The following is a 23,292-nucleotide window of genomic DNA, read 5'->3' as shown; positions in this document are numbered from 1 at the left end:
TCTTCATTCTGATTTCTACAATATTTTCAAATAGACCCACAATGTATTCATCACACCATGAGAAAGAATTTCAGCTCTAGCACTGCCAGTTATACAAGTTCTGAGTTGAGTAAACTAATTTTCCCTGATTTCAGTCATGTGAAGCTGCAGGTGGAAAGGTCACTCTCATTAGTGTTGAGATGTGCTGCTGCCCTGGTGGCCAGCTGGCTTTGCACCCTTTTAGTTATTGATCTGGGAACATATAAAAGTAGGCAATGGCTGCAGGGCAAAGCTTGGCTCTCTCTTCTTCAAGCTTTCCTAGGAATGCTACCAAAGGTTTGCTTCTACACTCTGGATGTTTCCTATGGGTAACTAAGGCTAGGCAGGTGAAATAATGAAAAGCAACACATTTGGATTACTAATTCCTGCTGGAAAAATGTGTTCAGGAAAACAAGTCCAGGGAAAATTTTCTTGGCATAGCAGTACCCCGTCAGGTCAAAGCGACTCAACATTCAGTTTTTGGAAAGCAAAATCTTTCTGCAACCAAAGCCAGTAAAAATGTTTGTTATATATCATTTTCTTGGGTACTCCCTGTTCCTGACATTGAATGATTGATTCAGAGCCAATGTGGGGTTGGGGCCATAAACCCAATGAAACAAAAAATGCAGTCAATACCATTTCTTCCAGGGGGATTGTTCTAGTCCTTGGGATCTTGACAGTGAAAATGACTGGGGTAAATCAAAACATGAAATTGGGGAACACTTTTTCAGCATCCAAAGAGAGATCAGTTCATGAGAGAAACAAACTGTTTAAAAAAGAAAAAGTATTCAACTGTAAAGCATTTTCAATTGCCAAAAAAGAGGTGCAGACTAACGAAGTAGGGTTTTTTTTTTTTTTTTAATGGTGTAAATATGCATTTCAGAAATTGCTCTGGGTTGTTAGGCTACATAAGACAAATGATCACTATGGAGTGTCAGTGAGAAGGAAAGAGGGGGACCTCTCCCTTCCTTGGGGAGAAAGTGGAGGATACTACTTTTCAGGGATGATTTAGGCAATTTTATGGGTTAGTTGTTTCAGATCTCCTGGCCAGATAGCCTGAATATTATATCCTAGTAGGGATACTCAGATTCTGTTGCTTTGTCCCATCAGTTTAGAGAAGGATGACCAGTGCTACTGCAAGGGAAAAAAAAGGAAAAAGATAGCAATTTGGGAAACTTGTAAACTTTCTATATAATTCTGCTCACAGTTGGCCTATTCCCTGCTCCTGTCAGAGTTCATGGTACAACCCAGAAAGGAGACCCTGGCAGAAAAAAATGACTGAGATCCCCTCCCAGGTAGCATGTGGGTCTGTGCAATGAGCAGCAGCAGGCAGCCGTCCTTCTGCCTCAGCGTTTTCGGTGATGCCAGTCTGGCATGGGCATCTTGCTTTAAAATAGTCTTGGAAACAAATGTTCCAGTCTCAGTCTAGACTCTCAGTATAGGCTTCTTCATGACAAAGCACAGTGTCCAAGTGATCTGTGTCCCTTATACACTCTTCTAGCAAGATCTATTCAAAACTAAAATAAAATAATATGACATATGTCCCAACCTTCAAAAAATTATATTGGTTTCAGTTCCACTCTAATTCGGGTAAAAGCATCTCCAATAAGAAGTCAGGTACATGCAAGGAGTAGAAGCAACTCCAGTGCAGGTATTAACCTAGGACTCCTTGCTCCCAAGGGCTGCCAGGCCATACTCCCCATGGTATCAGGTTAAATCAGTTTATTCCTCTTCCATTGCTGATGGGGAAATAAGTTCTTGCTAGTTGGCTTGGGATGTGCACAGAGTCAAACTGAAGGCCCCACAGCAAGAAGGCATTGAAAGTGAAGTCTTAAAAACACTTCAGTTTGTCACTGACAAATATTATTTGTCTTTATTTTTACATAAATGCTTTTAATACTTTCTATTCTATGAAGAATTATTAGTTTTATTATTTCCTTTTCCTTTTTTTCTTTTGCTTATAAATAAACAGTATATATATTTAATTCCTTCATTTTCTAATTTTAATTTTCCACATTTGTTTTAATCGTGATAGGCCAGCTGGTGGTGAGAGAGTTCAAAATGGATGTAGACTTTTTTTTTTAAGTTTTCTTTTCATTTGTTAGCGAGACAAACTGTGATTTCCACAGCACCTTTCTGAAATGGGTATCTTGAGCTGACCAGCACCTTCTTCTACTGTCATATGGTGGAGAGGTTGCGTGTTATAAGCAGCATCTCAGTTTTCTCATTTCTGATTTGGGATTACAGCTGGTTTGAAAATAAATTATTTTTTCCTCCCAGCGAAACTTCAACATATACAGAAGTTTGTTCCACAGAGAACTGACAATTACTTTTTAGATTATTTCTTAAAGGGGCTATTCTTTTTAAAAAGAAACCAGTGTCAGAGTTCTATGAATGAAAGAATGAGCTCTCCAAAATGATTGATGGTGCTGTCTGACTTGTCTTGATTGATTAGTGCTTTGGTTCTGAAACTTTGGCCCACAGACCATCTGTGACCTGCAGAGGGCTTGCTACTAGAGCCTTCAGAGAGCAAACAGAACTCACAATGATGGCTTTTCTGCTTGATTCCTGCTGTTAAATCATCTTAAAAGCAGTTAAAAATTCATGAAACATTTTACTAATCAGACTTCTTCTAGGAAAGCAATCCTGAGTGGGAAGATTATTTTTGCTTCTGAAACTGTTCCCTTTTTAAATATATGTAAATAATAATTAATAACTTATTTATAAAGCCCCATTGGCATGACTGAGGTGCTTGGGGTACTATACAACATCATCAAAACAGAATCAAAACAAAATGAACAAAAGTTCACCCTCATTAGAGTCAAGCCAAACACAAGAAAAATTGCAGGCAAGAGAACAGGATCCACTTCTCTAATCACACAACCTCTACATTTATATTTTTAAAATGACACTGGGGTTTGAAATACATCAGAGTAAGCCTCAAATCGTGTTAAAAGGAGTGAAGGTCTTTTAGTTCTTTCATAAAGTTATTTTCACCTCACTTTGGGAAAACATATCCTAATATGTTTTCCTAGCTCACCTATTTCAGACATTAAACATAAAACACTAAACCTGCAAGGTATTTTGCACAGCCTAGGCTTTGCATGGTGGCCCATATAGCTTTCCCCAAAAGGCAGAAAATGCATTCCAGGAGCTGCAGAGTTAATGTTTCAACTGTGACCCACTACATACTGGGGGAAATTATAAAGCAAGGAACTGGGCCTTTCCCACCCTCTCAAATGAGGACTGTGGGGGGCCTGCTTGCCAGCTCTTTGGGTGGAGAAAAATCATATTGGTATCAAGATCACCTTTGCAGATAGCTGCAACCATATGAATTTCAATGCCACCTACCCCAAAGCTAAGTAAAAATACCCACATATTTTTAGCGGTGGAGATATTCAGTCACTGGAATGCACTTATTGTGGTAATCAAAAAAATTCCATCTGATTCATATTGCAGTTAAGCATCAGTTACTTTTTTTTTCCCCTCAGGATCACTATATTCTAATTCCACAATACAGACTTTTAAATATTTAAGCTGGCTATACAAAACAAGTGAATAACAGGACCCCCTCCCCTTCAGGCACCAGCCAAACTGTCACCCTTTACAGATAGGTTAAATAAGTTAAGAGAGATAAACACTGGAGTAAAAAATAATGGAAAATATATAGCAAATGTTATACTGTCATTAGCAGCAGCTGTTTCTGATAAGGCTCAGCTCTTAAACTATTGAGACAGGGAAAACAGATTAAAGCTGTTGCTTTGATGCCTTAATACAGTATCTATTTAATTTGAGATTACATAGTTCATGAGGCATAAATCCCCAAATATTTTTGTAAAATCCTTTAACAGCCTTCAAAAATATCACAGTGTAATTTGTAGAATTCACTTTCATGAGTCTGGTTTTAGAAGTACACCAATGTGTAGATGATTTGAGAGAGCAAAGGACTGAGCCTGATTTTGGATTTGTTTCTCAAGGCACAACATGCACTCCAAGCAGTAGGTTTCAAGAAAGCTCAGCTGGAAGAGAGGACAAGTATTAATGGGGGAAGTTCAAAGACATGTATGGGAGCAACAAGGATGGATAGGCACATGCTCCATTAATGCATAATGAGATCTGATGAGGGGACATGCACCCCTGTCCCTCCCTACTTTGAAAGCATCCATCCCAATATATCATTTGACTAATTAAACAGTGCTTCACTCAGAGGAGTCCACGTTAGATTGGACTTGAATATAGAGGCCTGATCCAGGGCCCATTAAAATCCAGTGAGAAGGCACTGCAAAACGATGCTGGCCATTTATGATGTGGCCGTCACTGTCGCAGTGCAGATATCACAAGTGTGCCATGCTGCACAGACTCCAGGAGACACACACTCTGAGCAGGATCTGCTCTCCAGATCCGCTGTTCTGTTGGCTTCTGTAGAATTTCCTCTTTGCTTCCAAGGAAAGCAATGCTGACCATTTCGTGGCGTTCACCCTTTTGAAAAATAAAAGCCTTGTAAAAATGTATTTCTCATTATGCTCTGTGACTGACATTACTGAGGTACGGTCTCACCCCAATGCCTGTGAACGCTATAGCTGTGGCATATATCTGAGAACATTTGGCTGTCCATGTATGGGAGGAATATAAGAAGAATTCTCTCGAATTGTCTATTAACTTATATACCTGTTTCCCATAAGCACTAAAAGAAAGTGTAATATCACTGGAATTCACATGTCAATAGGTAAAAAATTGCCAGGTAGATATAGTTAATCAAAAACAGCCTAAAAGATATGGTCAAATATTTCTTTCTCCTAAAGTTTATTTTTATCACCCTTTATTGAATACCATTCTCTCCAGAAAAAATATATATATATATATATATATACATACATATATTTGTACTGTTTACTTCATTGTGGTTTATTACAATACCAACATGACATAAAATGGTCCAAGCTCAATTGCTAATCACCTTTTTTTTTTCCTGATTGTTTTTTACCTTTATGAACCCCTTGCCTGGGAAAAAAAATGTTTGCCATTAACCTTTGATGACTCTGAAAATTATCATTGGAATAACAGAGAACACAGCAAACTGCTATGTCTAATCACCTAGCATGAGTTTGAAACTAAGAACTCAGAGACTGTAGTTTAAATACATTATATTTAATCACAGATTTAGGGGGATCTAGGGATTGTACTGTACAATCTTCAACTCTTTCTTGAGTGAGATGAGTTTAAGTAAGTCTAGTTCATTGCACAAGGCTATTAAGTTCTGTCAGTCTCTTGAATTAGTTCCTAAGTCAGCAAAGCAATAGAAGGATTAAAAAAAAAACAAAACAACCCTACATCCTCATTATGCAAGTCTTCCTGCTCAGACACCTCTAGTTAAACACCTCTTTTGAAGAACAGAAATGGGATTGCTGGAAGTTAAGGACATGAAAAGAAGAAACAAAGTTAACTTTTTTTTTCCCTGTGGCTGACTCTCCAAGTTGTGTTATTTCAGCTCCTATGAGTATCCAAATAGGATTTTCATGCTACACTGGACAATTCTGCAGTAACAGCTTTCATTCTATTTTATATCTAATTCTTTCTTCCTCCTTCTTTTTAAATGTCTGGTCATTTGTAATATACAAACATGATTTGCACTTTACCAAAATATTTGGTAACTGTCTGAGAGAGTCAAATAGTTGTAAAAGCTGCATCTTGACAAAGCCCAGGCAATACTGAAGTTAGTCTCCTCTTTGTAATTTTGTCTTGCTCATAGGGCTGAGCTTATTATTGGCTGTGTATGCCTAAGCCACAGATAGACAGCAGGATGTGCCAGACAAACATAAAGCCATTTTTTCTTCCCACTGTAATACTGAAACCAGTGTAGCATGAGTATAAGGGAAAACAGAAGAAGATGAGTCCATCACATTTCCATAGCAGCATCGAGCTAAAGTTATCATATATTTATTTTTAAAACATGAAATAAGTCTGGCTACTTTGTTTATAAGTTCATTTGTATGCTTGATTGTGTTTAAAACAATTTAGGAAAATGCAGAGATATTACTTAGTTGCCTCGCACTTGAAGCACTAAAAGAATAAGCCCCTGTCCCCAGGAAGGTGGCACAAAAAGACAAAATTTGGGAGACAGCCTTCCTGTGCGGTGACCGGGTGCCTCTTCACCTTCATCCATAAAAACCCACATTCAACCAGGCAACCGCCTACCACTGATGAATAGAAAACACCGAGCACAGGAGTATGCTTGAAACTTCTGCCTCCTGTTTGAAGTTAAAACACTTCCATCCAATTGGGATGTGGACCTTTCAGCTGTCTTCTGAGGCTAGACATCAAACTAAGCAGGATGGATCTCTTTAAAACACAGCTTCCTGGGGCATAATGACGCCTGGCTTTTGGAGTGTAGGCCAGGGTTAGGGTATTTTCTAAGGAAGGGGAGATTCAAAGTCTGCAGCTCCCATTGTAGGATGAATCCATCATATTCAATACTTGAAGTATTGAATATCTCACTGCAGTTAAAAGTTTGCAGGTTGTTTCTAGCTGATGCTGAACTGAAAGCTGTAACTGCTTTTAAAGAGGTGCTCAACACTATCCTGGACTGAGTTGCCTTCAGATGAAACAACTCTGTCTCCTAAATGTGGAATCCTACACAAAGGATGTATGAGGTGCTGAGGATTAAAACCACTCCGGATTTGAACATGTCAGGGCTAAAATTGAACCCATTTTAAAAGGAGCCCTAGTCTGTCCTGTTTCCAACATGGAGCAAATGATAAAATCTAGGTGTGTGATTTAGCAGTTCTGTGCCTCTGTTTCTCCACAGAGAATGGCAGCTAAAATCTTTAGCCACTGTGGTAAAGTACAGATTGTGTAGCCTCTCCTTGCCAGACTTCAGAGGAGCATCCCAAGGTGACTGCCCTCATCCGTACCACCGTGGTTTTCACAGTCAGGCTCCTGGAATGAAAGCTGACATGTTATTGTCAGTGCAATACATTAAAATGCTGATGCTGCAGAAATAAATATGGGCAGAATGTTCTGGAGAGTTCACTCATTCAAAGGCAATATAAAATAAGTACGGAAAATGACTATGTGGTACCGAAGCACTGTGGTGCCCATACTGAGAAAAGAGAGAGACTTTCTTTGTATTGATTTAGAGGGAGGCTGCCAAGGCATATCCAGTAAATTACTATTGTTCAAAATCATCTGAACAAGGATCTTTAAAAGCTGAACTTCATATACAGAAGAAATATGCAACTGATATGTAATAATAATTGACTGCAGAGGAATGGACTTTCTGTGGAATTTGGGACTGTATTTTGAGTTGGCGAAAGCTTTTTATGCCGCATAGAAAAGCCGCAGGCTTTACTCAATTGGAATTTGTTTTTCCAGATGGCTCAGAGTGCTGGCTCTAATCTCGGCTAGTTCTGTGGGCATGTGATGTGTTGCTGTGTTATAGAGACATACAACAAATTTAAAGTTTCATAAGAAATGGTTGGGAGGGGCAGAAGAAAAGCTTATTCAAGAGCAGAATCTGCAAGTAGCTAAAAATGAATTTGAAGAGGAATGCTCTGCCAATGAAAGCAAGAAGGGAGTATGTGCAGAGCAGCAGAAACAATTGCATTTTTGTGCTTTGTAGTTAACTTGATGTTAAATTCAAACACAAATGCATACACATGGCATTATTTTTAGCACTTAGAAAACCCAAGCATAATGCTCCAGGCAGCTGCTATGTCTTCTGTCTTGAGTAAACATTTATTTTTGTCAGTTTGATGCTTAAGCCTCAAAATATGGAAGTTCCTTTCCCTTTCCCTTTCCCTTTCCCTTTCCCTTTCCCTTTCCCTTTTCCTCTCCTCTATTCCTGTTCCAGCTTTCTGGAGACTGTAGTTTTTAAGAGAAGGAGTTGTCCCTGCACCATGATTTTTTCCAAATCAAAGATGTCTCTGAGATGGCCAAATGTTTGATACATCTGACCCTCTGTCTGGAAACTGAATTTTATTCACTTTCTTCAGGAGAATATTTCTCACAAGAGGAGAAAGACAGGGAGAGGAGAAGGGCAGTCATGTGTGGAGTTTTAATTCTGTTTACCTCCTTCTTTACACACACTTAGGAGAGCTGCTAAGTCCTAACAGCTACAGCCTTTTGAGGTTGCAGTAATTTATTTGCCCCTTGAAGCAGAGCTGAAAGAAGAGGAAATACAACTCTCATATGTGGGTCATTCCCATTCATTCTCTGCTCCTTACTGGCCTATTCTAAATAACGTAAAATGAGTTAGTTGATTTTGGGGCAGATCATAGATCATAGGGTGCTATTGGGGATGATCTCACATATGCAACTGTCTAGGACACAGTGTCATCCAAGCCCCATTCTGGACTGTTACCACAATCAAACACTGTCATGGGTTGCTGCTGAGGAAAGTAGAAAGAAAGAATTTCTTCAGTGGACCTGGTGAGGACTGAATAGAGAAATATCTGCAAGGAATACTGAGGAAAGTATAGAGGGCATATCCTGTATCCTGCAGGAGGTCAGATGGTTGGACTATGTAACCTCATGGGTCTCACAGTGGATGACCTCCTGTTATGCCACTAGCTAGATAAAGCACATAACAGCTAGCATTTTCATCAAGTTATTTGCATTCGATGGTGGAGATCAGGACATGATGACATAGGATGTTACCTGTGTTCCTAAGACCAGGGAGTTGAATTCCTGTTATAACTTGGTGACATACACCTAGGGACCCAGGCCATGGGCCCAGTAAAAGGGATTTTTGCAACTACTGCTTTTCCTTCTGAATAAAAAGTGGAGAATGTTCAAATGGTTGTGGTCTGGGTAAAATTTTTGATCTGTTCCCCATTTTTCAGTCTACTAGAACCCAGTTGACAGGGTGTTGATGGAACTGCATGTATTAGCCTCAAGTAGCACATTAGGTAAGGACCTTTTCTGGGATGGTACAACAAACAATATGGGCTGCATCCCTGTAGCACAGCCTAGCCTTATATTATTAAGGGTGGGCCATATTCTGTCTCTGTGGCTTCTCTTAATTAACATCCTTACTCCACAAGCAAATTTGTTTAGTTTCTGTGGGACTACATTATTCAGTATAAGGATGAGAGAATCATGCCTTGTAATCATGGTTCCAAGAGATTCAGATAGGAATTATAGCAAACAGCAGAAGGAGTGAAAATAAACTTGATCTAGGTTCAGACTGGGCTAGTAAAAAAGGAAAAAAGAGAATGAAATCACAATTCTTGCTTATATAAATAGCACCTGTTTTGACAAATTTTTTATGCCTATATTTTCTGAATTAGCATGCTTCCAATGTGCCACTTTTCTCAGAACACAAATGACAGCATTGACAAAAAAAAAAAATACAATCTGTTACTATATATGTTTATAATATTTAAACTTTGCAAGCAACAAGTTGTTGAATTCATCCAATAATACTTAACCTAAACAAACTTCCTTGGTCTTAACTCTAGCAGTTAAGTCCTTCAGCCATTAGTATAGAAAACAAGGATCTTCTTCTCCAGGTGGATTAAAAACTGCTGGAACTGCTGGGCTCAGAGAGTTGTCATAAGCACATGAAGTCTGGCTAGAGGTCAGTCTCCAGCAGTGTGTCCTGGGGGTCAATTCTGGGGCCAATACTGTTTCACTTCTTCGTTAACAACCTGGATGATGGGGCAGAGTGCATCCTCAGCAAGGCTGCAGATGACACAAAACCAGGAGGAGTGGCTAATACACCAGATGGTTGTGGTGCCTCTCAGAAGGACCTGACAGGCTGAAGAAAAGGGCAAAGAGAAATCTCATGAAGTTCAACAAAGGGAAGTGCAAAGTCCTGTCCTTGGGGAGGAATAACCCCATGCACCAGTACAGACTGAGGCCAACCTGCTGGAAAGCAGCTTTGCAGGAGAAGGCCCTGGGAGTCCTGGTGGACAACAAGTTGAACATGGGTCAGCAATGCAGCCATGAAGCAAAGGTAGCCAACAGCCTCCTGGACAACATTAGGAAGAGCATTGTCAGCAGGTTGAGGGAGGTGATCCTTCCCTTCTCCTTGGTACTGGTGAGACACATTGGGAGTACTGGGGCCAGTTCTGGGCTCCCCAGTATAGTAGAAACATGGGCATACTGGAGTGAAACCAGTAAAGGAACACTAAGATGATTAAGGGATTGGAGCATCTGTCATATGAGGAGGGGCTGAGAAAGCTGGGACTGTTCAGTCTTGAAAAGAGAAGGCTCAGAGGAGAACTTATTAATGTCTATAAATACCTGATGGAAGGCATTAAAGAAGACAGAGCCAGACTCTTCTCAGTGATGCCGAGTTAAAGAGACAAGGGACATGACTGAAACAGGACATTCCACTTTGTTAGAGAATATCGGACTGAAGCTGTCTAGAATTAATCGCTTAGCATAACTCACTTAGCATTAGTAGCTAAATTTGCTGAAGCCTTAGGCCTCAAGATATGAACTTTCACCTAGATATGTTGAACTTTTACCTAGATAAGTAAAAGGGGGCCCCAGAGCTGGTTCAAGCCAGAGAGATAAAGAAGTTACCCGGACAGCTGGAGTAGCAATCTTGAAGATAAGAAAAGCAGTAGCCTGCCTAGAGACAATGAAGGGGGCCAATGAAGAAGGGGAAGAACCCAGACCTAACTATTACTACTAGTCCATACTATCACCTAAGGGGTGGGGAATTTAGATTGTAAGGGTATAATTGCCCAGGGATTTCTTTGTTCAGGATCCCTCTTCAGAGGCACCCAGCTTGAGCTGTAATTACCACACGTGTATCATTAAATTTTATTTCTCTCCAATCTGACTTCGAACTTTTGCCTCAGTGGGAACCTAGGGTCGGACCCTGTTGTGGTGGCCGGCGAGCCTAATTTTCCATAACGACTTAAACATATGAAAACACTTTTTTACTGTGAGGGTGGTCAAACACTGGAACAGGCGGACCAGAGAGGTTGTGGAAGCTCCATCTGGGAGATATTCAGAACCCAGATGGACAATGTCCTGAGCAACCTACTGTTGGCGACTGTGCTTTGGGCAGGGGGGTTGGACTAGATGATCTCCAGAAGTGCCTTCCAACCTAAACTGTCCTGTGATTCTGTGACTCTGTGATACTCTGATAGCTAATGTTACTCTACATAGGCAATATAGTAGCAATATTTTTCAGCTCTCTGCCTCCACATAGTTTAGTACTAGTATATCACGGCTAGTTGGATCCCAATAGGTATAGAGCATTGCCATTTCAATGGTACATATTTCACAAAATAAAGCTTAGGTGATTCAATTTTGCATTTCTGAAGTGCCTGTAAAATAACAGACATATTTATTGCTTCCTAGTGTTTGAATCTATAATACTCTAGTGCTCTTTAGGACATGGGTAGATTTAGCCATGTTTAAGCATTAAAACTCATTAGCTTTAATGACCCAGAATCAAGATACCGCCTTTTGTTCAGGACAGCACTTTTGGAACTGCTGGGGCAGGGGTGGATTTAAACAAGCTCTTTCCTCAATCAGTTCTGTGTCATTAAAGCAACTCACAAGCCAAAGTGATTTGACTGACAGGCTTCTGCCCAAGATTTTCAATGATGTTTAGGTAGGTGAAGATACAAGAGAGACAGCATACTTAGAAAGTCCGTCATTTTGAAAAAGCCCTAAGTAAACAGGTCTGTAATGCCCATAACAGTCCTCAAAGCCATCCTGATCACACACTCTTGAAAATGAGCAGGGCTGAGAACCATATCTGGCTAATGCTAAAACATGAGACACAGGAGATGGGGAGCACAACCCCTTTTGTGGCACTTAGCTATATCCCTGAGTATCTAAAGCATTTGCAAATGTGGCCATTACTTACTAAGAAGAGTGAACAAACTGAGAATAACAAATATAAGCACAATATTTATAAAATTAGGACAAGCATGTGACATACATGAACAAAATTTGCAAATTCTTTGTAAAGTTCCTCACAACTCATTTGAAGTTTTGCTCATCCATTCAAGTCAAGACATTATGGTTTACTGTCCTATTGAACCAAACCAGATGGGATTCACCCATTGCTACAATTCGAACCACTGAAATAACATTTGGTACTTCTATCTAATCCCCTTTTCTCTGATATTAATGCAAGAGTCATTGTAATAGGTAGGCTTGTTAAAGAGAACTCAATAGTAATAAAAAAATGCAGAAATTGCGTTCTTGTATTCCTCTTGTTGTTGAATAAGAAAATTATACTGTAAATTAAATCTGATTTTATGACATTTTGCATGCATATAGATCTCCTTATGAGCTCAGGGGAGCATACTTTATTTGAGCTTTGTAGTCCTTATATTTTTTAATTAATTTCTCTTTGTAATTCAGAATAAGTTTCTAATGGATTCATGGAACAATATGGGGTCACTTGGGGGTGATTTTAATACCTGCAATTCCCATGGTTATTAATCAAAGACTTTTTAGCCTTTTAGATAAATTATCTGCCTTATGTTTAGAAGATTGAGATTAAGCATGTTAGAAAAAACGTCCCTACTGACATAAGGAAAAAAAAGTCATGAAAAAACAAAATACAACATTTTGGATATCTCACAAAACCACTGGATATGTTGTAGATTTTCAGTTTTCTTTCATTTAGCTTCATGACAATAATTTGTTATGAAAATAATGGTGATTCTCAAAAGAAGTGATTTTTATTCACTGACTATAAATTTAGGAAGTCATCAGAACCAGTAAAACTTTTCCCAATTTGTGATTTCCAGTTTACCAGGGGCAGTTTAAAAAATGATCATGCTTTCTAAACACCTAAGAAAGAAGTATTAATTTAGCCTGTTTAGCTGGAAATGAAAATGGGCATATTATCCCCCTTGACACAGATGGCTACATTTTCATCCACCGAATTCTTGTATCATACAAACAGGGCCAGCTCTTGTGCTGTTGATTTAAATCCTCTTGACTTCACTGGGTTCAATAATTTGAAAAATCCTGATAGATTCTCTGTTCACTAAAGAAACAAAAAAAACCTTTGTTTTTTCTTACATTTTCATTTGTTCTAGAACTGCATGACCCTATGGTAAAGTCCTTAAGGCACACCCAGGAAACAACAGCTTTCATCTGAAGTGATACATGTAGTGGGTTTCTATATACGTGGGGGAAAAAAAAAGATATAAAATCACGTAGTTCTGTTTCTCCTTTGATAACTGTTAATCATGTTTCAATGGCACTCAACAAAACAAAGCATTTAAAATAGGTATGTTCTTGACTCCAACTTTTCAGATGAAAACAACTGCAAGGAGTGTGGAAATTCAACACTTAACTAGCTCACTCCTATCCCCATGTCAAAGATAAATTAATCAAACTTTACAAAGCTATTTTAAGTATTTATATCAGCTATACTACTATAATGTCCAAGTATGTCACAATTTTTCTTCACCTTTTGTTGAAGGGATCAATTTATCAGTCTGTTAACCTGAGACATGGTTGTCTACAGAGCATAGCACAGTATTATGAACTATTCAGGTTGCCTTGGGTGTCTGAAGCAGTGTAGTTACATTAGTGCAGCAGTTCGACTGGGTGGATTAGCTGGGTGCTATAATTAGCCCAGGTGGAGCACCAGGATGTATCAACTGTGCTGATCCAACACTCAAACTAACTCTTTCAGCTAGTGCTATGCAGCACTACATTATTCTCCTTTAAGTGCATGAAAAAAGGCTAAATTCCTTGTCTGAAGACACACAGGAAGTCTGTCACGGGACCTGAACATTGCTTTCCCAAATCTAAAGCTATTACCCAGTCCATCTCTCTTCTTTCTTTCCCGCCAACCACAGATAAATTGAAAAGTGACATGGCAAAGAGAAGACAAAGCAGCAAGTCAGGAAAAATTATCAGCAATAAATATTCTTATACAGAAAAGAGACCAAAATGGGTAAACAAACCATATGTCCTCCTAATATGGCTCCAAAACAGACCTCCAAACATTCTTCACTTTCATCCCTTAGGAGCTCCTTTCTGGAAATATAATTAAAAAGAAAAGACCCTGATGAAAACCACAGAGAAAGCCATGGAATAAGACCGTGAGATGAACAAAATAATCAGTCGTTGAAGACAGCCCGACGCAGTGACGTACAGTGTGCTCCATAGCAAATATTTGTTTTCTATGGAAACCATTCCATACCACTGTGTAAGGCTGCCTTTAATAAACTGCAAAATATATTCAGGAAAATACATTTATAGACATTGTATGGTATACAGCGCATATCTAACTTCATCACTGTGATACTATGAAAGCTGCTTGCCTTATCTTGTTGGAAGATGTCTTTAGAGGTCTCAGTATTTGTTCTGCCAATAGAGTAAAAAGGTTAGCATAAATACAGTTTTGTTTTATAAGAAAACACAGATGTTTTGCATCTTTCTTGGAGGGGAACAATGTCAAAATATATACATTATATGTATATGTATTTATTTATTCAGGAGAAAGACACAGGCTTCAAGGATGTGGGGAACAACTATCATCAGGTTTTATTAACATGTCAGAGCATTACTTGTATTCAATACTCAGACTTGACATTTTGCAGAACTGTCTCATTGTTAAGTTGAACTTCATTTCCCATGATCCTTTGATGAACTTATGGCTGGCTTTATGTCATTAAATGTGTCAGGAACATATCAGACAAATAATTGGGATATTAACATGGCTAGTAACAGCATCATCTGAATTTTCTATAATTCAGCCATTGGCTTTGTTCAGAAACACAACTGGAAAAGTGGCTCCCTCTCAAATGAGAAAGAGAGAGGCACTGTGAGTCAGACCAGATGGTTGTTGACCTTAAGGCATGATAGAAATGGGTGGGGAAAGCTATTCTCAATCGTGTTTACTCATTGCTCCAGACACCGGCTGTGTCTGAAACTCACCAAATCCTGCTAATGGAAGAAGTTCGGCTTTTACTTTTTAAATGAGATACTTTGTTTCTCATAATTCACCTATGTGCATTTTTTTGTAAGACATAAGTCAGATGGCAAAAGGAAAAAACAGTAGAATTTATTTTCTTGAATCGTAGTCCTGCACAATCTTAGTGACAATTCTACAAAGGCACGAGTGCACCATGATTTCTAAAATCACACACTGCTATCACATATTCTGTATTACCCTTTAGAGCTGACCATTGGAACCATTTTTTAATGAAGAAGCAGTTCTATTTAAGTTGAAAAGCATGCTTTCATTTTGAAACAACTTTTCAATTTGAAGGTTTTTATTCCGTACCACATTATATACATCATAATATGGAACTTTCAAAGGTGAAACAGAATTGTGAGACAACCTGAAATTATCATTTTCATTTTTTAAGAGAATTAGGTATTTACTGGATTTATTTTAGATGAATAAAACCAGATTTCTAAATCTCAAAATCCTGTGTAAAATGGACTTGTCATCCTCTGTCAATACAAATTTGGTGTCTGATTTGAGGTTTGAGTCAGAGCCTTTTGAAATCAGTGGAAGCTGTTTACATCAGCGTACTCTGGATTGGACCAGTAAAGGCTGAGTTTGCAGACTGTAAATGAAATGAGTAGATAAGTTGCATGAAGGATGCAACTCTCAATAGCTTTATATTATGACCAGCTTCTATAATAGACTATTCATGACCTAACAGCTAAACCTGAATGAAACAATCCCTAAATACGGCTGAATCGTGAAAATAATGAAGTGGTCCCTTCCACAATTATTTTCAAAAAAGATGGAAAGATGAAATATTTCCCCTTTTTTCCTGTGAATCAGTTGGAAAGGTTAACCAAATATGTTAGCTCTGAATGTGACAAGAAGGTCTGCAAAGTCTTCTTTGCAGTTTTGTATTTTTCTGCAGTTTTCTGTGCATTATCTTACTTTTCTGCAGTACCTCTTAATATCACCAAGATTTATTATTTTTCCTGAGAGACAGTATAATCATGCCATGTTTTATCCTTTTGAGTGAGTCAGATAAGCTTTATACCACATTTTTGAAGTATCATCAGTGATGCCTAAGTATCCCACAATATATGCCATTGACTGGAAATTTAAATTTGTGCTTAATTATGTAATGCTATGTAGAATTGAGAATATATCACATGAAGCTTCTTTGACTGACTGTTACATATTTTCTACTGGCATTACTGTACACCATGGTAATGGTGTTCTCTTTGTGCTATATGGAAATGAAGGCGTCCAAGACTGGGGATGTTATATATTTAGAGTTTCATAACTGTGTAGTTTTCTTTCCTAGTTATGCAACCCCTCTCATTCACGTAGACTATATCAATTTGCCAGAAGTTAAATATACCCAGCAGAATTTGATATTTGGTAATAAAAGCAAACTCCATCACCATAGCTGAAAGTACTAGTATTTTGTATTCCCCAAAATGTGTTCACTTGACTTTGTGGGAGCTCTATTAAGTGACACCAGATGAGAATCTGGCTTTGTGTTTGCTGTCCTCTGGGAGTGTCATGTGTTTGTTACATGAAACTCATAAATCACTTTGATGCTATCTGGACCTGTATTATCATAGGAACTCTATAAGCTGGTAAAATCTCCTTCTAAATAATGTAGAATCCACTTATTGCTTCTGGGTATTGAGTCTGATATTAAGACTGCACCCCATTCTGCCCTGAAACACACATTATGTACAGCATGGGTGTATATGAGGACAGAAGCAGGCCATTATCAATATTTTGATTACTCTTTCATTATATCTTTACACTGCTATCCTGACAACTTGTCCTGTTTCTGCTTAAAAACACAAACAAAGCCAGATAGCACTTACCATATTTTCACTCTTCAATATTTGCAGATTATACTGAATTGAGAAGAAGAGTAAATAATGAGAAATACTGCAGTCCAATATAGGAAGACTTAGAACATTTAAGTGCCTGGACTAATAGATGGCAAATACAGTTCATTGAGGATAAATGCAAAATAATGAGTTTTAAAGCAAAGAATAAAAAATAAAAATAAAAAAGAGGAAATATCTCCTAAATGGTAAGGCACTGAGGCATCCTGATCAGAGAAGAGATTTGGAAGTTATTGAAAAATAATATTCTTGCAGTCCTGAACCCAGTGTGCAGACACAATGATGAATTCAACCAAGATATGGAGATGTATTCCTAGATAAATGCATTACAAATCAAAGCTAGAATCATGACTGCATAAGGCATTGATTCAGCTGCTGAGGGCAAGGCATCTTATTGGCCACAGTCTTTCAGGAAAGAAGGCAAAGAATCTGTAGTCTGGGCATCCCACAATACACACATACACACTGGGGTGCAAAATTGGACTGCAGCAAGATAAAAAATAAATAATCATAGGAAGGAGAATAAACTAATTGCACTGAGAAGGATGCAAAATGAGAACTCTTGATCATGCCATTAGGTACCAAAAAGGTTGAAAACAAAAGTGATGGTAAGAAAATTCACTTTAGGAATTATTTTGCTTTTAAAAGCTCACTGAAGCGTGAAGTGCTGCTGAACTTAAGTAGCTACATGATTTTCTAAACAAAGGAGGCATACAGAGCTACATGGGAAGAGAAAAAGTCAGAATCGAAAAACAAAAGCATGGAAGGCAAGGAAGAACAGTAATAATAGTTTAACGCTTAAAGGCAACAGTAGAAACTGGTGCTGAGGTGAACTAGAAAGTGAGCATAAGTACAGCAAGAGATAGACTTTTCAGGCAGGAGTATAGAATTTAAAATCCTTCCATAAATTTCTAAACATATGACTTATGTAAGTCCACTGTGCACCTGTTAGATTCAGAAAGTTCTCTGGGATGCTTGCTACTTTGGAAACTTAGACATTAGAGACAGATTAAAACATTACATAGACCCCCAGGTCTGCAGAGATGTATTTGTATGTCTGGCTTTGAACATCTGGGTAGGAACAGATCATTCACTTCTGTGGGTCTGGGGACATACTTAAAATATCTGGAGTCATTTGCAGTGCTGGTGCCTTACTGGGGATTTCAGACACCAAGTTTAGATTTCTGGGTCTGAAAATCTTAGTTCCTGTCCTTTTTTATCAGAAGGCAACATTTTTTCACACAGATTTGCCCCCTCACACACACACAGTTATTAAAAAATACTGTCATGAAAAACCCTATTTGATTTACCCTTGTGGATTAACAATGCATTTAAATCCAGTTTCAAATTTTGAGAGAAAAGTCTTAAATTTTAGGAAATCCAGATGGAAACCTTTTGCTTAACTCTTTTTACTCACTAAGGAACAAGCCAAACCTTTATGAGTAAATGTGCAAGCCATGTACTTCAAATCTGCAAATACAGACAAAAAAATGTGGGTTAGAGCTCATCTAGATACAGGTTTCATTCAAAACCCATTAAAGACAATGGAAGTCCTTCAAAGTGCCTTACCCTTTGGGTCCAGCAGTTAAGCCCTTTAGAATAATTATTAGCTCTCTGGCCAAAAAGCAATTGTACTGAAATGTAGTTAATCCACTTACATATTTCCTATATTTTCTTTTCAAATATATTTTATAACACATTCTGAATTAATGAATGAGAGTACGAACTCATTATTATTTTTGTTATTGCATATTCTGTTTCTCAATCTTTTTAAATATTTATCCTCCTTTGGATACCCTTTTTTGTTCTCTTTCTTTTTAATTTTCCTCTTAGTGGGGTTGTTTTTTGTTTTAATCATGGAATCATAGAAGATACAGGTCAAAGAATAGAACTGGTTTCCAACTCATACTGTAAACTATTTCTGACTCTGTCCTACAATAATCATAATTATCCTTGTGCTTCGCTTTTGTTGTATTATCACTTAAATCCTCTCCACTAAAATATTTTTGACTTTGCTGTACTTTCTTTCTTCAGGCAAAACCTCCAGGAATAAAACCTCACTAAGACTTACCAGTGCTACGCAGCTAATATAATGCAATGTAACGCAATTACTGGAGTAAGGTTGATTTTCTTCTTACCATGCCAACTTTTTCTTTAACTTTTTTTTTTTTAACAAAGAAAGCACAAGCCTGCAATGGTTCTTCTTATAGTGTATGTCTCAGAATGGTAATTCTTATGTCAGTAAGAGGAATAATATACATTTATTTAGCAGTGATTGTTACAGCCATTCAACATTTTCTTCTGTTGATTCCATCTCTCTCTGTTTATTCAGTTTCATTAAGAAAAACAATAGTGCTGTAGTTTTCACAGAGTACAGTGATTAGAAATGGATTCCTGAGAATAAATAGCACATATTTCATTTTCAGTAGCTATCTCTTTACTATTATTATTAAAACAATGAGTGCCAAGAATGACCTTTTTTCACATTGTCCCAGCATCTTTGCTTTTCGGTATATTCTACTTTTATTTTTATTCTATATTAATTTGCTTTACATGAAAACTACCCTTTTGCTTAAGTTTTAATTTACACACTGCCGGCTCTTGGGTAAAGCTCAGTTATAAATGTTCACTCAGTTGCATATGGTGAAGGTATGGGCTTTAATAATCTTTCTTTATAAAACAACACTTCTAGATGCATTTTTTTGCAATATGAAATACCTTTATATATACCTTTATATAAGCACATTTCAAGCCTTAGAATTTTTCAGTCTCAGTGACTAGTTATTTCTGCTGGGAGGAGAAATGAGGTATTTCTTTGAAACTCTGCTGAGTTGCATATTGCTGGAGATAGAAAGAATAGTTTGAGCCAAGGCTGTTAACAGATGTGGACAAAATCATATAGAAAATGTCAGGTCTTGGAACAAGGTGAAACATTTCAGTAAACTTCATCCTTTTTATTACATGCATATTGTTGTATATTTATTACTCAAAAGTTCTATATGCTTTGTAATGTAAGAAGCTTTTTTTTCTAAAGGTTCTACAGGCTTTTTTCTAGCATGGCAATATCTTCCACCCAAGTTCTACCCACTGATGAAATTCAGAATGCTGTTGCCAACAAAAACCCACCACAAACATAAGGAAAAAAAAAGAGAGCTGCAAATGAGATATGCTTACCTTTTGCTGTCAGACATTCGTTTATCAACAAACTAAATCATATTTATCCCTATCTTAACCTCATTGTGGATTCTCTCTTTTCCATTTTTTTTCAGCCATCCAGCAAAAACTTCTTCCAATGTGCTTCTGAGGAAAGTCTGTGTTTCTGTGAACTCTGCTGACAGGGACCTACACCTTTGCTCTGATAAGGCGTTCATCTTTGTAGCAGCTCCCTTGTCCTCATGTTCCACAATTATATTACCACAGCTTCTAGGAGGCAGCTTTTTTAAAACCATGTCTCTGTATTGTCCCTTCAGCAAGTACTTATAAATTGGTTCTTGATTCTCAGCTGTGTCCTACACATCACTTTATTTACTCAAGTAAATATAGTTATAGTATATGATCCCACCATTCATCGGCCTTATCATCTCCCTTACTGCCTCCATGTTGCTATTTAAAATAAAGCATTCTAAAAATTCTGTAGGATATGCCTTGCTTCATTACAAAATACAGAACTGATAAAAATCCTCTTTTTACAACTGTTTTGGCTTATAAATGTTATTTACCTCTATAGTTAGTTGAGACATTTATTTTACAGAGCTCATACTTGTAGGTTCCATCTGCATTTCTTGTTTTTTTTGGATTTGATAGGTAAGAAAGACTCAAATTCTATTCAAAAATAACATATTTCCTTTTCTTAGTTCTCAAGTAAGACTTAATGACTGTCTCTAAACCATATAGCAAGGATTTGTGACAGCTCTGGATTCACTTCCTTTTCTCTGAGTTCTGCTCCATGATGCAGCTTGAGCTGGCCACAAGTAATCCATTTGTTTTGTTATCTTCCAGCTGATTCAATCCAGCAGTGGAATTGATCCAGAGATGTTTTTCTGGGCTTCTTTGAGTGAATGAGCATCTACCATTTGGACTGGGACCCCTGAAGTGCTTCCCTTCAGGTCTCTCTGGGGTTGCTAAGGAAGTGTAAAACTGGTGAACTTCTTATGCTACCAAGGTTTTCTATTTCTATCTATTCAACATTCAATAAACTGCCATTGTGGTGTATTTGTTTTGCTTTCTTTCCTAGATGATTTTTCATTTTCTCAAATCCTTGCTCTCTTTGGTTTGCTTTACTTACCAAAGTCTAATGGAACCAGTGCTTTCTAGGCCTCTCATATTCTCTTGCAAACATGCTGTCCCACCACTGTTAGGTCACTGGCCACCTCTTAGCTCCTTCTCGCTCCAGTGTGGGAGCGCTGCAGATCAGCATCTCTCCAGTGTTGTGAATGGGTTCCCAGTCTGCCTGAAAGCGTTCCAGTTACTGCTCCCGTGGTGGCTTTGCTTCTGCTTCTCTCTCTGAACTCTTTCTAGAAAACTTTTTGTTCAGGCTTCAGTGGGTTTTTTAGGCCTTCTATGAATATCTCTTGTGAATGAATTAGCTCATGTTTTAGATACTGCATTATTTTCTTCTGACCACTTTTATTCTCAGGGCAGTTTGATTATTTCTTCCATCTTCACACACCAGACTTATCATCTCACAGCTTGCATCCTTTTATCCCTTCTAATACAATCAGTTAGCTAATATTCAGGATCTTGCAACTTATTCATAGTCAAAGGAGGAATTGATGAAGATAGATAGGTATTTTCCTTCTTAAACACATTTTTTTGGACAAGGATTATACAAAAAGTCCTGTTCCCTGAATGCAGTAAGAATCAGAAAACAAGATGCTTTTTCTCTGCTAAATTTTTCCAAATTATTTTCCAGGCACTCTTTCTCTCTTTAGTTTTCTCTCTGCTATCTCTCTCTTTATCTTATTCCATGTCTATGATATTAATGTAGGAACACTAACACAAATAAATTTAACATGAAAATTCAGTTAGAAAGAAATGTATTTATAGGTGAATAAAAATTATTCAGCTGTAAAGAAAAAAATATTATTTTGTTTGATTTCATCATTTTAAGGTGCAGGGATTGGCTTGAAAATTACATTAAAAAGGCTATTTTATCTATTGTATCAAAATCAGATTTATTCAGAATATATGTAAGGCAAAAGCATTTTGTAGGTGCTACAAATTCTTCATGATCCACTGTTGCTTTTTTCTTTCCTGCATGTGGTCGTGAATAAAAATGAACCTACAAGCCAAACTCCATCCTCTTTGCAATTGCATTATCTTAATGTAGAATGGTCATATTTTAACTAACTGAACAATTTTAACTAAGTGTGGGTTGTGGATAGAATTTCAACTCGATCCCGGACTTGCATTGTTGTAGAAGTAGCTAGTCAAAATGAAATTGAACTCACAGTTTCTAAACTATGTTGGCTCTTCAGAAAAAAAAAAAAAGATTAAAGGATATTTCTGTTGCTAGAGAAGACTGAGAAGACTTTCAATGATCTTTGCTTTCTGTTGAGCAGGAATGTGATACTTCCATAAAGGTAGTGTGAAGAATAGACCTCTGCATTAAATCCAGAATAAATATACTAGCTGAATTTTAAAGGTTCTGCAGTAAGAGTTATTTCAATGTAATAGTTTTATGCTGGTCTCTCAATATTCAGGGATTTAGTACTTTCTAACAGGCTTGGCATAACAATCAGTGGAGTGAATGATGTCATGTCCCTAAAGGACAATTCAGGTTTTCCTTTCCTGGATAGATATGGTATGCCACAACTTGGTTCTTTATTAAGCAGAGATATGTAAACCTCAAGAAGAGATTAATTTCAAACTTTCAAATGCAGTTAATACTTGAATTTCATAATTCTAGGTTAAATCTTCTCTTTCAGTTCGGTCTGATTGAGCAGAGGAAAAGGACAATTAAAAAACTTAAAAAAAAATTCTGCCTAATCCACCACTTTGCTTTGGCTTTATTCAGCTCTCTCCCTTCCCTTTCATTTCAATTCATCTTCCTTTTCATTTATGCCCATTCTGTTTTTTAAGCATAGGGGCCTGGACCTTGCAGCTGAACTTTAGCTAAAGTAATTTGGGAAGGCAGCTTTGAAGAATTTTCTTGGTAAATTTCATGATTTTATCCTCCTCTGAATATATATTTTCATTGCTGGCAAAGATGAGCTTTAAGTTATTAACAGTAGCTGATGAAACGTCTTGGTTAAGGTCCAAGCTCAGCCAAGATACTTCAAACTATATGTCCTGTATGTTGAACTAAATATTGAAAGTAAATATATATGTGGCCAGATTAGGAATTCAAGGAAGTATTTGACAATTTCATTTCTCTTTTGAAGATCCTGAAATATTCCAGAGAAGATGTATGGATGTTAGGTTCCATGGTATCTTTGTACTATTTGCAGATGCAAAACCTGTGGTGAAAGGAGCTGAACAATTAAAAAG

The sequence above is a fragment of the Apteryx mantelli genome, chromosome 2, assembly GCF_036417845.1.
Source record: "Apteryx mantelli isolate bAptMan1 chromosome 2, bAptMan1.hap1, whole genome shotgun sequence".
In the NCBI taxonomy this organism is placed as follows: Eukaryota; Metazoa; Chordata; class Aves; order Apterygiformes; family Apterygidae; genus Apteryx; species Apteryx mantelli.
The sequence above is the reverse complement of the archived record's forward strand: the minus strand, read 5'-3'. Positions refer to the sequence as shown.